The sequence below is a fragment of the Eretmochelys imbricata genome, chromosome 9 (assembly GCF_965152235.1).
Source record: "Eretmochelys imbricata isolate rEreImb1 chromosome 9, rEreImb1.hap1, whole genome shotgun sequence".
In the NCBI taxonomy this organism is placed as follows: domain Eukaryota; kingdom Metazoa; phylum Chordata; order Testudines; family Cheloniidae; genus Eretmochelys; species Eretmochelys imbricata.
Window position 1 is genome coordinate 9,541,153 of NC_135580.1, and position 14,548 is coordinate 9,555,700.

General features: G+C 42.5%; 2 protein-coding genes across 2 annotated transcripts in view; one reads left to right on the top strand and one right to left on the bottom strand.

Annotated features, from left to right (window-relative positions):
* Nucleotides 1–9,332, bottom strand: part of B3GNT5 (UDP-GlcNAc:betaGal beta-1,3-N-acetylglucosaminyltransferase 5) — a 34,478-nt gene extending 25,146 nt beyond the window's left edge. The window contains exon 1 of the mRNA XM_077826651.1: nt 9,208–9,332. The gene's annotated coding sequence lies outside the window, so the exon portion shown is untranslated. The remainder of the gene's footprint in view (nt 1–9,207) is intronic.
* The window catches only part of MCF2L2 (MCF.2 cell line derived transforming sequence-like 2), a 308,714-nt gene that overhangs the window by 205,406 nt on the left and 88,760 nt on the right, over nt 1–14,548 (top strand). The gene's annotated exons all lie outside the window — the stretch shown is intronic.

Sequence of the window (14,548 nt, forward strand, 5' to 3'; positions counted from 1 at the left end):
TAGGGTATGTCTACACTACGAAATTAGGTCGAATTTATAGAAGTCATTTTTTTAGAAATTGGTTGAATATATTCGAGTGTGTGTCCCCCCACAGAAAATGCTCTAAGTGCATTAACTCGGCAGAGTGCTTCCACAGTACCGAGGCTAGAGTCAACTTCTGGAGCGTTGCACTGTGGGTAGCTATCCCACAGTTCCTGCAGTCTCCACTGCCCATTGGGATTCTGGGTTGAGATCCCAATGCCAGATGGGGCTAAAACATTGTCGCGGGTGGTTCTGGGTGCATATCGTCAGGCCCCCGTTCCCTCCCTCCCTCTGTGAAAGGAAGGGCAGACAATCGTTTTGCGCCATTTTTCCTGAGTGACCTGTGCAGACGCCATACCACGGCAAGCATGGAGCCCGCTCAGCTCATTGTCATCATATGTCTCCTGGGTGCTGGCAGACGCGGTACTGCATTGCTACACAGCAGCAGCAACCCATTGCCTCGTGGCAGCAGACGGTGCAATAGGACTGGTAGCCGTCATCATCATGTCTGAGGTGCTCCTGGTCGCCTGTGTGAGGTCGATCAGGAGCGCCTGGGCAGACATGGGTGCAGGGACTAAATTTGGAGTGACTTGATCAAGTCATTCTCTTTAGTCCTGCAGTCAGTCCTATTGAACCATCTTATGGTGAGCAGGCAGGAGATGAGGATGGATAGCAGTCGTATTGCACCATCTTCTGCCGGGCAGCCATGAGATGTGGATGGCATGCAGTCCTTCTGCACCGTCTGCTGCCAGCCAAAGATGTAAAAGATAGATGGAGTGTATCAAAACAAGAAACAGACCAGATTTGTTTTGTACTCATTTGCAACCCTCCGCCCCGCCCCCCGTCTAGGGGACTCATTCCTCTAGGTCACACTGCAGTCACTCACAGAGAAGGTGCAGTGAGGTAAATCTAGCCATGTATCAATCAGAGGCCAGACTAACCTCCTTGTTCCAATAAGAACAATTACTTAGGTGCACCATTTCTTATTGGAACCCTCCATGAAGTCCTGCCTGAAATACTCCTTGATGTAAAGCCACCCCCTTTGTTGATTTTAGCTCCCTGTAAGCCAACCCTGTAAGCCGTGTTGTCAGTCGCCCCTCCCTGCGTCAGAGCAACGGCAAACAATCGTGCATTTGAGTTGAGACTACTGTCCAGAGCAGTCACAATGGAGCACTCTGGGATAGCTCCCGGAGGCCAATACCGTCGAACTGTGTCCACAGTACCCCAAATTCTACCCGGCAAGGCCGATTTAAGCACTTGTCAGGGGTGGAGTAAGGAAATCGATTTTAAGAGCCCTTTAAGTCGAAATAAAGGGCTTCATCGTGAGGACAGGTGCAGGTTTACATCGATTTAACGCTGCTAAATTCGACCTAAAGTCCTAGTGTAGACCAGGGCTTAGGGTGAACTCTGGCAAGTTTATTAGCATGCATGTAGGTTCTTTCATTGATTTTAAAGTGTTTTCTCTGTTGTGCTTTTACCTTAAGCAAAAAATAGGCTTGCATAGAAAAACCGGTGTGGTACTTTTAACATTGGCAATCACTCTGTTACCAGTCTCTGAAGAGACAGCAGGCACATGTGCTTGGGCAGCCTGTCTGCTGGAAAGAATACAGGGAAGGCAGAGAAACGTGTAGCCTGGAAATACTCTGGTCAGAAGGGAGTAAGAGAATTATTCCCCACTGAGGGGGAAATGTAGGTACAGCTGCTTTGAACTGGGACACGTATAATGGAGGTGCGTGTGGGATCTATAGTAGCATCCGATGAAGTGAGCTGTAGCTCATGAAAGCTCATGCTCAAATAAATTGGTTAGTCTCTAAGGTGCCACAAGTCCTCCTTTTCTTTTTGCGAATACAGACTAACACGGCTGTTACTCTGAAGCATGAATTGCATAAGTGCAGACAGCATTAAAAGCAAGTGCTGCAGAAGGAAAAGCATGGGGGGGGGGCGGGGGAGTCTCAGTTTTTTGGGGGAAAGAAATAGTGGAGAGAGAAGGGGGAAATGGATTATGAACAGCTGGGGAAAAAACCAAAAAAATACAAAATCCGTTGGTTGAGCTCTCTTTCCATGTACAGCTCAACACAGAAGATCAGACTATTACATATGTGCCTGTATCAGCCATGGCAGTTATTTGAATAGAAAATATTACTAATCTGCATTTAGCTCTTACAATAGCCCTGTGTCCTTCTTAAAAAGGGGTTATACTGCCGATGTCATCTCATCTCCCTCTTTCTGCACGTTTTTATATATGCTTCTCTGCTGCCTACCCCATATACGCTTCCCACACTGGAGGCTGGTACCTACAGGGCATAATCATAGTCCATTTTGTTTTCTCCTATGTAGCAGCTAGGGTGGCTCCCCATTTCCAGCTGTTTCTACAGGACCCTAGGCTCTTTACTGCAGTGAAGTGCCCAGACACTTGCGAGGCAGCTGGTATCAAGGAGAGCCAACACCATGTGACCAGCCAAATCTCTGCAGAGCAGCAGAAGTGTGTTGGCCCATTTAGTTCAGCAATTCCTCAGACTTCTTTGCTTCTCATGTCAATGACATTCAGACAACTACAAAGGCTCAAACAAGGCCCTCCACACCACTTGAGTTCCCTATAAGGGGTACAGGTTGAGTAGCTGTGCAGAGGGCTCCACACTTAAAGTAGTCTCTGTGCTTATCCCAAATTGGCCAGAAGGGAGAGCGTTCCATGGGGCAGGTGTCACAGGTTTTGTGACCCAGTAGACTGCACCTACCTCACAAGGGGTAAGGAGGAGTTGCAGACAGTATTCCACCCTATAAAGTGGAATAGCATATTTGCAGGGGCTTTCTAGCAGCCTATCTGCAGGTTCGGTGCGGTGAATTCTCTTAATACAGCCCCAATTTGCTGCAAAATTCCCCATTTCACCCAGTCCTTTCTGCAAGACAGGTAGACTTACTATTAAAAACAAACAAACAAAGACAGTACCACCTAGAAGTAGATGAGTGCGATACTAAGAACAAAAAACAGAACAGGCCCAGGACAGAGCAGCCAAGACAGCAAAGTGTCTCAAGGCATCATTCTACAATTCCTGTTTTGGCACTTTCATCATCTCCAGCTTGCCACAGTATTCCCATTATTTCTAATGGGTAGCAAACAGTTTATTGCTTGGTGGTGCCCTATAAAGCAGTTGGCTGTACAGTATGTGTTAGGCTCAATTCAGGAAATTCAACTAATTACAAAAAGCCCTTAGAGCTTTCCTAGCACGAGGTAAGGAGAGACAAATGCACACTATTCTTATACACATACACAAATAATGGGAGTTTCTTGGAGACTTCATGATCGTCACTAATACAGTGAAATAGCTCGTAACTGTGTAAATCAATAACCTCCTGGACTTCATTCTGAATCAGGCTTATTCTGTCACAGCATTTAGATTCCCATTACTACGTTAGAGAGCTGCTAATTGGAGCGCTAGTGAAGGACAGAGGAAGACAGTATTTTTGTGGCTACAGGCATTAGTTAGAGACAGATTGTGAGCTCTTTGGAGTAAGAGCCATGGCTCCCTTCATGTTTGTATGGAGCTGAACAAACCGGCAGTTCTGAATTCAAGTCAGACAGACAATAAGCTACAGAATACACAGGAAGAGTTGATTCTGGCACCGCTTTAGGATGGGGCGGGGGGGAGAATAACTATGGGAAGGTTTAGTGGAAAATGTATTAAAAAAGGATTTGAATGGAAAAGGGAAGTTGGCAGAGAAGCAGCAGGGAAGTGAGCACTAAATATAAGCCGCAGGAGAGAAAGGGACAAGGATGAGAGAGCCAAAGGATATAGAATGGGGGAAGGGAAAGGCATGAAGGAGACAGGCAGCAGGAAGGGGAGGAGGATTAAACAAGAACAGATGTGCATTATGAGAGAGTCAGGTTGGCAAATTAAATTTAACATCAAACAATGATGTATTCAAGTATATGTAATTTACTTGAGACCAAGTGACAAGTCTTAACACTAAGGCAGCTATACCAGCATTGGGAAGTTAGTCACTCCCATATGAATCAGTAATCTGATGACAAATTAGTTGCTGTATATTCCCTTAGTCTAGTTTGTAGAAGTATAAATACTGCACCCATCATTGTAATATGTAGGCACCAGTGCAGGCAGCTAGTAAAAACATTGTCAGATGTGGACAACAATTTTTACTTTGGAAGAAAAAAAAAATCTTCCCCTTGATTAACTGTGGGATAATTGGCAGTTCTTTAGCAAATAAGAGGAGTAACGCAAGTAACAAGGGACCTTACATTTTTTTAAAAGGTAATTCATGATAGTTTTCACAAGATGTTGCACAGGTGAGGCTATCTGGGAACTGAACAGAACACGTGGGGAGACAGGTTTTTCAGACTGAAGTCCCAGATTGAGTAAGTGTCTTAAAAAATTAAGGCAATGCAGTAGTTTGATCTAAATCTCTTCTGCCCATGTCCCAGCCATCCCTGGGAAAGTTAAAGATGCCACTGGTGAAGGGACATCCCCCTCTACCACAGCCTTAGCAAAATAGGACTTAGTGTTAAAGATGGCGTGGGGGCTATTGCTGAGCACAAGGTGACTGATAGGGATGCATGGTCCACCTTCCAAGTCCAGAATGTTTTCAGAGCATGTTTTAGCATCCCTGACAATTTCACAAGAACAAACATGTTTTGTCCAAGTTTTTGTAAAGAAGTCAGTTTTTGAAGGACCTAGTAGCCAACCAAGCCTGACCTGGGAAAGTTGACAGACTGGACTAGTATACGTGCCCCAAGGACTAGATGCCACAACACACTCGAATGTTATGCCACACAATAGGTCTAAAAATGTAGATACGATGGGAAGACTGAGGTGATGCTGTTAAGAGGGAAATGCGTCACAAAAAATCTGCCTTTTCTAAAAGATTCCCTACTTGAGGGAAAGTGTCCTGTTAGGTCAATCTGCAGCTCTTGGAAGGCAGTTCCCACACTGAGTTGCAACCCCAAATGGGGTCACTTCCTTAGCAGATGGGGTTGTGGCAATCCCGAGTATGGAAGATGCCATTTTATCCATGGTGATCTTCATGTAAGCATGACCTCGCACGCACCATAAGGTCATGCTGTGCAAAGGATGCCATTTTGTAAAGTAAAATAGCATCCTCCATGTGGCATAGGATCGCAGGAAGCAATACATCTGAAAATGAGGTCATGCAAGGACAAGGTTTGGGAACTGCTGTTTTAGGATTCTTCCATCACTATTTGAGCATTGACTTTCACTTCTTTCTGCCAGCAACCAGAAAATTACACCCACATCCTGTCAGACACAGATGTGGCCACAGTGATCTATGTCCTCATGTGAGCACTAGACTTTGTTATAGTAACTCAGAGCAAAACCAAACACATCGTACAAGATGCAGCAGCCCATTTGCTTAGTGAACACATCTCCAACACCCAATCTAGATTTTCTGCACCGACTCCCCATTGAATACAGAGTTGAGTTTGAGGGGTCTCATTCAAGAGTCCTCCACAGGATTACTCCTAGCTACTGGAGAGATACTACAATTATGTAGGCCATGTAAGTAGATAGTAAGATACTCTGGGTATGTTTTCGCTAGTAACGTTAAATCGCTACCACGGCCGTGTAGTCGCGGTATCAGCACTAGGAGAGAGCTCTCCCAGCACTGAAAAACAAAATCCACCCCCACAAGGGGAGCGGCTCCCAGCACTGGGGCATGGTCTACGCTGCCACTTTACAGAGCTGAAACTTGCCCCACTCGAGGGGGAGCGGGTATTTTTCCACACCCAGTGAGGGAGAAAGTTGCAGGGCTGCAAAGTGGCAGTGTACACAAGGCCTCAGGGATACCAAAGCCTTGCTACACTTACCTTTTCTTTGCAGCTCAAGTGCATTAGTTCCACCTGCATTACCATCGATGGAAGTAGTAGTTTTGGCCACCCCAGGGACAATGCAACAGTGAGAAGTTTTAAGAAAAAGCTCAATGTTATCAAACTCTATGTTTTTTACAGGTGCCAGATGAAGCTCTCAGTTAGGATCAGTATTTAGATTGCAAGTTCTTTAGGGCATGGATCTCACTTGTTTTCATATGTAAAGAACTTTATTGTTTTGTTTCTACAGCAACCAAAGCATGTAGATGCAGTAGCCCACTGTTTACAGTATTTCAGACACTAAAATTCAGGAATTTCCACATACTCCTCCCCTGCCTTTGGGTAATTAATGTTCTGATTTTTTTCCCCCATAGTCATTAGTCCAGTTTGGCCAGGTTCAGATAGTGTGACCTGACTACCACAGTGGCCAGCATTTGGCACCAAACATCTTGCTTCTAACAAACATTTCTACAGTAATTTAAGACAGCACAGTTAAGTCACATCTCTGTTCCACTAAAAGAGGCTCAAAATTAGATTTTCTACCTTACTAAGCAGTAGGTACAACCACTGAAAGTTATGGGTGCAGAGTTTTATTTATTTATTTTTGTTCACTTTAGTTGTCTTCAACAGTGCCTTTGTAACTAACATTTTTTTTTTTAATAGCAGAAACACCTCCAAACTTCACACTGAAATCAGTCCAACCTGGCAGAAAACTTGTCTCCAGACAGACACCAGTCATGAACTTTGAGGTTTTTCTGTGCTCACTGTGAAACCATACTATCCATCTGGTTTGTCACATCAGTGAGGTTTTAGCTGCCCTTTGTTCCCCCATGTATGGGCTAGCATTTCTATGCATATTAAAAAAAAAGCTCACAGGAGCAAATAATTTTGAATTTTAGAAGTTTGCTCCTTCATTTTCTAGGATGACCCTTTCCAACTGCAATGAGAAAAAAAAGATTGGTGAGGATGGGGAAAAAAATACAAAACATTAGAGATGATAGGACAGAAGAAACTCCCTCCCCCTCAAGCAATTGCAATGGATTTGGGCACTTATACACACTGCTGCTAGGAGGGACTGCATCAACTGACATAAATGGTACTGTAGTCACAAAACTAACGTGTTCTTGTACATGGGAAAAGCCCATTAGGGGCAGAAAGCTCACTGGTCCCAATCCTCCACTGCTGTGTGTGGCTAATTCAAAAATAGTAGCTTTTTTACAGCCACTTTGCACAGGTGTAAATTAACGCCATGAAATGCAACGCCTTAGAGAATCAGGCCTAGGGGGTTTAAAATTGACTAGTTTCCTCGCCCACTAGCCATAGGATTACAAGGAAACCTAACTCTTGGCCATCCCAGGGGGATAGAAGTTAGAGGTTAGACTCTCCAAAAACTCTTAGGTCCCACAGTCTGCCTGCACTCCTTTCAAGTCCCAAGAAAAAAGCAAAGCCTCCACAGCTTCTTAGGGCACCCCTTTCTTTCACGGGGCCCTGCTCACACTGGGCGCCTGTCAGCCATTTCAGTCAGGATTTCATGGAGCAGGGGGGGAAGCTGTATGAAACAACATTGACTGGTTCAAGTCCCCAAGGAATTGTAAGCAGCCTTCCTGCAAATTCCAACCCACAAAGACCCAATGCAGATTAGGATTTAAGAAAGATGCTCCACAACTCCCACCATTTTCTATTGGCCCAGACCAAAGAGGGCTGCAAGAATTCAAGGCTAGCAGAAGTCTGTGCTGCCCCGCCACACTTTCTGATCCACATCCCCCAAAACGTGACACACAAATTCCCCCACCCCTAATCTGAAGCCACGAACTCCAAGCCTTGTCCAGAGGTTGTGAACAAGATCTAGAGGTCGTATGAAGGGGCACCACCTATTTCCACGTAAAATCCCAGTCCTCGCAACTCTGGCGGGAGCTGCTGCTGAGTTTCATTCAGCCTTGTCTGCTCCACTCTAGAGGGAAAGTCTGAAAAAATTTTCAACAGTATCCCTGCTCTGGAATTATATGGGGTGGTAGGAAAACCCCTCTAGAAAAATATATCACTCCTTTGAGTTCTACAGGCTTTTACAGTAGCTTCTGTAGGAACTACATCGGTTTCATCCCTGGGAAGATGAGCACACTTTGCAATCAAGTTAGTATTGGATGTGGTGACCAAGGCTGCCGAGCTAGCTCCGGGTGTGCGCTCGGCATCGGTAGAGAGCGGTAGAGAGCAAATTGCAACCACGTGGCCAGCCAGGGGCACAGTTCCTTTTTTCCTGAAGAAACAAAGGAAGTTACTGTGGGAAAGCCCTCCCTCTCGGCTAGGGGACAGATATATCCACAACGCACAATGGAAACCTGTATTCAGGCTGCAAAATCAGGTGTCCGTTCACGTGCAAGGACAAAAAGTTTCCTTTGCCTTATTGCAGTGCCACTTTAATGCTTTACTTTGATCTAAAGTTGAGAGGCAGGATTCCTTTGTCCACCCCTCCAAGCGGGAAAAAGACACAGGTTTCTAAAGATTCAAGGAATACAACAGTCTCTGGATAGGAGAATCTCTCTCCGAGAGAAACTGTTGCCTGTTTACTAGGAGGATTTCAGCCGTGCTCAGATGGGAGGTTGTATTTTGCAATCTACCTAGCCGCAAAGAAACTCTCTGAGCCGGATTTGCTTGTTTTACTGGGTAGACGTAGGAACAGCCGCTGAAGTTTTTAACAGCAGAAATAATCAGAAGAGCTAGGAGGCTGAGAAGGATTCAGGAGGGAGGAAACAAGGGATTTTCATACTCCACCGCCACTTTGAATGGCTTGTTTCTCTGTCGAGCTGCAAGCTTTCCCTCCATGGAAGGGGCGGGGCGGGGAGATCCACAAGGGGGCCATAGAAAAATTGTTTGTTTTAGAAGGGTGTTTAGATGATCACCAATGAAGAGCAACAGCCCGGTCTGATTAGCTAACTTCTAGTATATTACATCTCTCCTTTAGCAGTCCATACCAAATAAAGTTCGAATAGATTCACTCTAAACTGTATTCATTCGAGCAGAACGCGCTGCAAGAAGTAGTTTAAAATGTGGAGAGAGCACCCTTTTTTAACTCAGATATTCACTGCGAAGTTAAGAACAAGAGGAGTTTTAAAAGGAAACACTTGGAACAAGCGAGCTGTAAAACGGTTTGACTCAGAACATGAAAACGCCAGAAAAGTAAAAGTTTAAAGTATGCGTTCAAGTTAGTTTCAGATATTGGTTTTCAATGAAAACCAGAGTTTTAAAACAAACAGTGATCGCTTGAAACAAAGGCGGAATGTTTTCTACGTGGACTTTAAAAATAAGATCACTTTCATAAACCAAGCAAACTTCATAGAGAGAAAGACACTTACCCGACACGGAGTCAGCTACTTTCAATCAGCAAAGCTGGATATTAGCTTTTCCCCCCCATCTCCTTTCCCGATCAAATAGAAAGAAAACCGAACAGCAAAAATCCTGGGCTCCCTGCCCTCTTAACCATCTACAGCCAGTCTGGCTCGTTCGCTTCGCACAGAGATCCAGCATATACGATCAGTGAGGTCATTAGCCAATCAGCTTGCTCCAGAAAGCAAGCCGCAAGAATTTAGATGACAGTATCTCTTTCTTCCAAAATATCGCAGTCGTAGCATGGAGCTGTGGTTCCTGTGACGTTACACAAATCCCTTTGCTCTTCTCACAGACCCCTCAGTGTTTGCAATGCTGGGATTCTCCTGCTTGGTCCTCCAGGTGCTTTCCTAAAGTACTTTTCAGGAGAGGGAGTAAAGCTGTTTCACCCCTTACATAGGTGCTGGGACCAGGGGTGCTGCCACACACCCTGGCTTGAAGTGGTTTCGATTATATATAGTTTGGTTAAATGGCTTTCAGCACCCCCCACTATCACAATTATTCCTGTGCCCCTGCCCTTATGTTCTTTAGCAATTTTGGCAAGCAGGAAAGAACTCTAAAAGATAAAATGTTCCCTTTCAAGGTTAAAAACATATGGGAACGTTGGCTTTCCTTGTGTAAGTGACCATACATTAGATCATTTACATGGTAAGACTTTTACAATCAGATTCCTTAACTTGCCGTTGGTGGGGCTGGTTTATCGCATTCCTCTTATTAGACAAGGAAACCAGTTTAACTTATTCTGGCTTTTTAGCACCAGCATGGTGCTGCAATGTTTGGGTTGCAAATTCAGAGGGAGAGGAGTGTTTAGAAAAACTGTTTTAAAACTGATTTTTAAAAACCCATGGAAATATTTCTGTTGATCTTTCCTGGGCATCATTTTCAAAGGCGCCAGCTGCTGCTAACAGTAGGTGCCAAGCACTTTTGAAATTGACCCTCTGGTTTTTACAAAAAACTGAATTTAAATTGGCCTGAGGGTATTGCTTTTAATTCTTGTAGATCAAAATTAAATCAATCTCAGAAAATGATTGATTTGGATTAATTGGTTTAAAGAAAGAAAAATACATGTAAATGTTTCAGATGTGATTTTTTTTATAAAGCCATAAGACTGGTTTTTGTTTTTAAAAAAGGCACTACAAGATCTGACCCAAATTTTCTCACAAAGGAAAAATACATAGGGGAAATAACTCATCGGTATGAAGTTAAACTGTCTCTATAAAACTGTGCCAGGTGCTTCTGAAAAGGAAATAGATGTGGCAATTTGAGATGTGTTATTAAATGCCAAGATATAAGAGCACAGGCTTATTAGCCTACCTTTATTTCTTTCACATGACTATGATGTGAATAATACCTGACTGAATGTGAATAACACCTGACAGCATCAGCAACTTAATAAGAGATTTTCATTCTGATCATAATGATCCTTAGTGCTCATATACCTTTACAATCTCAACAACACGTCTGTGAAGTAAGTGATATTTTCATGTTACAAATAGGGAAATGGAGCCAACTAGGAATGTTAATTGTCATGCCAAGGATACACAGCAAGGTAGGGGCAGAACCAGGGTGAGATTTCCTTTTCCAGCCTGCTAAATTATGTTGCTTTCCTTTGGTGGATTTTATTTGGGGAAATCTTTAAAGGCTTAAAGGACCTTTCACTTGTTTTTTTTTTTTTCCTTCTGCTGTGTTTCTTAATATTACTAGGGCTTTGTATTCTCCTTCCCAGACACTTTTTTCTTCTGTCTGATCCTGTAGCAATACAAAATGTGATTCTTTGTAATGGCTAACTCTCTCTGCCAGGGAACTTGTTTATAAAGTGCTGTGTAATTTTACCATGCTATCTAAGTGATGTTTAAATAACAGTAATAGAGAAAAATCTATAAATAATTTAAAATACTCTTTTCCTATCCCTCTATCCCCACCAATTTACTTTTTGTGATTTCTGTCAGAGTTCATAGGTTTGGTTATCTAAGATTTTTAAAAAGTCTTTCTTTCCGTTTTCATTTCTCTTCCTTAATGGGCAGATTCATAGGTTTGGTCTATCACCTCTTCTGTTTCCTTTCATTGTAGAAAGTGGTACTGCTTGATGATAGATTTCTGAAAAGTTTCAGATCAGTAGTTTCGCCAGGGACACCAATTTGTCCTATTTTCAGCTTCCATTTAAATAGGTAAACTGAGAATAAATTAAAACAGTAAGCTGGAATCTTCAACTGTGAAAACAGTGTGACTCATTTCTAATTGCTACTTGTAATCCCATCTACAACATTGCATAATAAGGCTCCCTACACCCAGGGCTGGGAGGGAAGAATGTAAAAGTCACTGCAGCAGTCCTACATCCCTAACAAAGGGGGAAATCCTCCACTGGCTCGCAAAGCTCCTGTTAAGATTGGTTTTTCACCATGAGGGTGGCAAAGTAATTTAATGGGCCTGAAGCTCTGGCACTATAAGTGTGCAATGTGACCAAGTTAATGTAGAAACCTAAATATGTGTATTTCTGGACTTAGTCCAACTGTATTACTGTAACGTTGCATTACTGTAGTATTTTGCAGTTCATATATGATATTTATGACAGGGGAACTGAGTTGGTCAGAGGAGTGGTCTGGAAGTACTCAATATGACAACACTGAAATGAAAAAAAATAGAGTGTTTTTGATGTCATTGTACAAAAGGCACATAACTAATTCACTGACCTATTTTGACAAACTTGCTGACTCAATTATGAAGCAACAACTTCCCAAAACTAATATTTAGTTTAGTTTAGTTCCCAATTTGAAATGGTTAGAGCTGGGGTGGCTTAAATTTTCATATTTGTCTCTCTGATCCTCTATATTCCCTCGAATTTCCCCTTTTTTAATGATAAAGGACTCCAGAGATTTTTTTTTTTTTAAGAATGTTCTCCCTTGTTGGAACCTATGCCAACATCTAATGGTAAACTAGGTTAGTCTACAGGTTCGATTCCTTTTAAAAAATTGAAAGGGACAAGGTCAACTGGAATATTTTAAAAATGACTCATTTTTAAAAATTTCAGTTCCTGACAGAGCAACCTTTGTAGTTTATGTGCTGATTTTTTTTGTTAATTTCTTTTAAAACATTTATAAAGAGTTTTCTATTCCCCTGTTTATGTTTATTATTTTCAGCAAGGGGATAAACTGCATAAGTAAATGATGCAAGGGAAAATGAAACTGACTATACACAAAGTGCTGTCAAAGGCAGTTCAGAAAGCTCACTCTTTTCATCGTTCGCTTTTTACACTCTCAGTGACAAGTCAGGTATATGGCATGCAGCATCCCTCAGGGCCTTAGTATGAAGTCATCAACATTAATCACTTCTGTGTATAGCCTTTTTTTTTTTAATGGGTCTGTCATAAATATAAAGGGAAGGGTAAACACCTTTAAAATCCCTCCTGGCCAGAGGAAAAACCCTTTCACCTGTAAAGGGTGAAGAAGCTAGGATAACCTCACTGGCATCTGACCAAAATGACCAATGTGGAGACAAGATACTTTCAAAGCTGGAGGGGGGAGAAACAAAGGTCTCTCTCTGTCTGTGTGAAGCTTTTGCCGGGAACAGGAAAGGAATGGAGTCTTAGAACTTAGTAAGTAATCTAGCTAGATATGGAGGACTTGTGGCACCTTAGAGACTAACAAATTTGTTTGAGCATAAGCTTTTGTGAGCTACAGCTCACTTCATCGGATGCATTCAGTGGAAAATACAGTGGGGAGATTTATATACATAGAGAACATGGAACAATGGGTGTTACCATACACACTGTAAGGAGAGTGATCACTTAAGATGAGCTATTACCAGCAGGAGTGGGGGGGAGGGAGGGAAGAAAACCTTTTGTAGTGATAATCAAGGTGGGCCATTTCCAGCAGTTGACAAGAACGTCTGAGGAACAGTGGCGGGTGGGGGGGGAATAAACATGGGGAAATAGTTTTACTTTGTGTAATGACCCATCCACTCCCAGTCTCTATTCAAGCCTAAGTTAATTGTATCCAGTTTGCAAATTAATTCCAATTCAGCAGTCTCTCCTTGGAGTCTGTTTTTGAAGTTTTTTTGTTGAAGAATTGCCACTTTTAGGTCTGTAATCGAGTGACCAGAGAGATTGAAGTGTTCTCCGACTGGTTTTTGAATGTTATAATTCTTGATGTCTGATTTGTGTCCATTTATTCTTTTACGTAGAGACTGTCCAGTATGACCAATGTACATGGCAGAGGGGCATTGCTGGCACATGATGGCATATATCACTGAACACTAGGGTACAGATGTGGGGACCTGCATGAAAACTGACTAAGCTTACTTTTACCAGCTTAGCTTAAAACTTCCCCAAGGTACAAACTATTTTACCCTTTGCCCTTGGACTTTTACTGCCACCACCAAATGTCTAACACCAGTATTATTATTATTAGGAAAGAGTTCGTTTGGAAACGTCTTTCCCCCCAAAATCCTCCCAAATCTTAACCCCTTTTCTCTGGGGAAGGTTTGATAAAAATCCTCACCAATTTGCATAGGTGACCACAGACCCAAGACCCTTGGATCTTAAGAACAATGAAAAAAAGCATTCAGTTTCTTAAAAGAAGAATTTTAATAGAAGAAAAAGTAAAAGAATCACCTCTGTAAAATCAGGATGGTAAATACCTTAAAGGGTAATTAGATTCAAAACATAGAGAATCCCTCTAGGCAAAACCTTATTACAAAAAGACACAAACACAGGAATATACATTCCCTTCAGTGCAGCTTATTTTCTCAGCCATTTAAAGAAATCGTAATTGAATACATATCTAGCTAGATTACTTGCTAAGTTCTAAGACTCCATTCCTGTTCTGACCCCGGCAAAAGCATCACCCAGACCCTTTGTTTCTCCCCTCCTCCAGCTTTGAAAGTATCTTGTCTCCTCATTGGTCATTTTGGTCAGATGCCAGTGAGGTTATCCTAGCTTCTTCACCCTTTACAGGTGAAAGGGTTTTTCCTCTGGCCAGGAGGGATTTTAAAGGTGTTTACCCTTCCTTTTATATTTATGACATGCCCCCCAAATCATAGATAGGGTGAAACGCTGGCTGGGATTTCTTCCTGGAGCTCTTGGAAAAAACAGAGTTAATAAGACACATGCACCTCTAAATATACTACCAAGTATATAAAGACTAACAATATTTTCCACATCTCAAGGATGATTTTAACCAGTTGATTCTGGGAAACTTTCATGGGAGAGTATATCAGCCACTTTGTTAGAAGCTCCTGAGATGTGTTGGATGTTGAAATCAAAATCTTGGAGAGCTAAACTCCACTGAATAATTTTTTTGTTATTTCCCGTGG